This window comes from Nematolebias whitei, chromosome 19, assembly GCF_014905685.2.
Source record: "Nematolebias whitei isolate Nwh7 chromosome 19, NemWhi1, whole genome shotgun sequence".
NCBI classification, from domain to species: domain Eukaryota; kingdom Metazoa; phylum Chordata; class Actinopteri; order Cyprinodontiformes; family Rivulidae; genus Nematolebias; species Nematolebias whitei.
In genome coordinates this window covers 1,495,835-1,498,935 of record NC_056516.1, presented here as the reverse complement: position 1 = coordinate 1,498,935, position 3,101 = coordinate 1,495,835, and positions in this window count along the sequence as shown.

The window sequence follows — 3,101 nt, the reverse complement described above, 5'->3', positions numbered from 1 at the left end:
GAGCAGAAGAGAAAAGATGTTTTAACTTACAAAATGCAGAGTTGGCTTCCGGGGTCCATTGAAAGGTTCTGTTGGTGGAAGTGAGCTGGGAGAGAGGTGCTGCAATACGGCTGTAGTCCTTGATGAAACGCCTATAGAAATTGGCAAAACCTAGGAAACGTTGCAACTGCTTCCTGGTGTCTGGAACTGGCCACTCCACCACCGCCTTAGTCTTTTCTGGGTCGGTCCTATAGTGCCCCTCCCCAAAGATAAACCCCAAAAATGAGACGGAGGTGGTGTAGAAATCACATTTTTCACCTTTCACAAAGAGTTGGTTTTCATAAAGTCTTTGAAGTACCATTCTGACTCGTGAAACATGATCCTGCTTGTTCCTGGAGTAGATGAGAATATCATCTAAATAAACAAATACAAAGTCCCCAATAAAATCTCTTAATACATCATTAATCAGTGCCTGAAAAACTGCGGGAGCATTGGTGAGACCAAATGGCATGACGAGATATTCAAAGTGTCCCATAGGTGTCTTAAAAGCTGTCTTCCATTCATCACCCTCCTTGATCCGGACGAGGTGATAAGCGTTGCGAAGGTCCAGTTTGGTGAAGATGGTAGCGGTCAGTAATTGTTCATGGATAGAGTCAATTAACGGTAGCGGATACTTGTTTTTTATGGTTATGTGGTTTAGTCCTCGATAATCGATGCATGGGCGTAAAGTCTTGTCCTTCTTGGTAACAAAAAAGAAACCCGCCCCTACTGGAGAGGTTGATGGACGGATAATTCCGGAATCAAGGGACTCCTCAATGTATGATTGCATGGTGCTACGTTCAGGACCCGACAGATGGAATAGACGGCTAAATGGTAGAGTAGCTCCTGGTAGAAGGTCAATGGAGCAGTCATATGGACGATGAGGAGGTAAAGACAGGGCCTTATGTTTATTAAATACCGGGGAGAGGTCGTGATATTCGACGGGGTTGTTGGAGAGGTCAACGTCTTCAATAGTAGGTATCTTTATCGAGGGGTTGGATATACCAGAGCGGAGACAGTGTTTTAGACAACTGTCGCTCCATTTTTCAATCCTACCAAGTTCCCAATTAAAGTGAGGGTTGTGAGCCCGTAGCCAGGGGAATCCTAAAATTAATTGTGTGTTTGGGGAATCAAATACAAAAAAACTAATCTCCTCATGATGATTTCCGGAAGTAATTAAATGTAACTCGGTGGTCTTAAATTTAATTTGAGCTAGAGTCTCTCCGGTAACTCCAGCAATAGATATAGCGTCTATATCAATGACGGGGAGAGAAAATTTCTTGACTAAATCTTGGCTAATAAGGTTTTGTTCTGCACCGGAGTCAATTAGTGCAGATACAGGAAACCGGTTACTGTTTAGTTGAATTATGGTGGGTAACGTGTACCTGTGTGGTGGAAACGTACGGACGGGCCACCAGTATGTAGATGAACAGATGCTGAGATATATTCATCAATTAAAACGGATTATTTCATTTTTCTGGACTGTATATAAACGTGCATTGAATTTAATGAAATGTGGACGTGAGACGTTAATTATCTTTGACTCACCACGACAGTGGGTCATTTATTAACAGAAGTATCCACACGGCGGTGGATGAGCACTTTACACAGACATTTCTAAAATATCTGGAATGATTTCTACTTGATAGAAGAATTTAAAGATGGAAAATGAAGTTTAAAGGGAGTAAAAGATGGTGTGTGAGGGAGAGTGTTGACCAGAACCGACACTCTCCATTCGAACCCAGCTTTCCTCGGTACGCTCGGTAGTGAACTTGACTCGTTACCTCTCTGAAGATGAATCAGCGGATACGGAGTTCCAGTTAACGCTACCTGTCCAGCGTCTCCATAGGATGGCTGTGACTCGTCCGAAGTAGTGACGATATCCCGTCTGACACAAGTTCACCTCAGCCAGTGGACCTCACATGAGTGGGGTTCGTCCGAGTTCCACTCAGAGGGAATAGATGTTATAATCCCAATCTCGGAAGAGCCTTATCATGGCTGGACTTCTGTTCTCCCGAACGACTAGAGCTGCAAACTCTCCAGCCCGACTCCAACGGCAACTCACAGAACTGAAACTTCACAGAACTGGGAGAACTAGGAAGTACCGACATTTTAAAGAGCTCTATGTCCGGTTCATTTGGGAGTCCCTGATTGGTCAATGTCGACCAGACAGGGGTGTGTTTTGTGACATAAAAGGTTACTAGAAGTCAGAAAACAGCAAGAATGTTATGGAACAGATTGAAACTGTTTCAAAGACAGAAAATCAGAAAATGCATAATTACTCTGTAACAGACCTTAACATGAATTCTAACTTTGCATGAGGAAAAAATAATCATTGTTACTGTTTTACAGTTAATAAAATTGATTAGTTCACTGTAACATCTTAAATGTTTGAACTAAAACACTTTGATTATCAAACATTTGTAAAACAGTAATGATAATAGAAAAGAGAGTGTTCTTTCACTTGAATTTTCAAGAAAGAAAGTCTCAGGATGGGTGAACCTGTATTTCTGGATTCAAATCAATGAAATGACAGTTTCTGTCCCACAAGGTGCCTAAGGTCAAGGTTTTGACATCAGGCCTAGTCCACTAGACCTGCGGGGGGGGGAGAAAACGAAGATATGCCCACCAGTAACTCCCTCTTTACTGGTGGTTGTTTTCGTTTCCCCGAACCGAGCACGCGGCAACAAAGTGACCCTCTTTCCCACAGTAAAAACAAAGGTTGTAATCTTTGCGTCTCTGTCTCTCAGTAAATGTTAAACGCGTACTCCCAATCTGCATGGGTTCAGATTCAGGTATTGACAGTGAGAAACCAGTAGATGGCACTAGAGGACTACGAGGGATGTGATTTTCAAATTTGGCTTTGGAGTGGTACGTCCCTGCTGATGACGTAGGAAACCCGGAAGTGGAAACCCTCTGGGAGTTGTAGTCCCGCTCCCGGTGTCTCTCCCGGAAACGTTCATCTATAGCGATTGCAAGATTTATTAATGCGTCAAAGTTGGGTGGCTCGTCTCGTGCTACAATCTGGTCTTTAATGTGATCGGATAATGAGTTTAAAAAAGTACCTTGCAATGCCCTGTCAT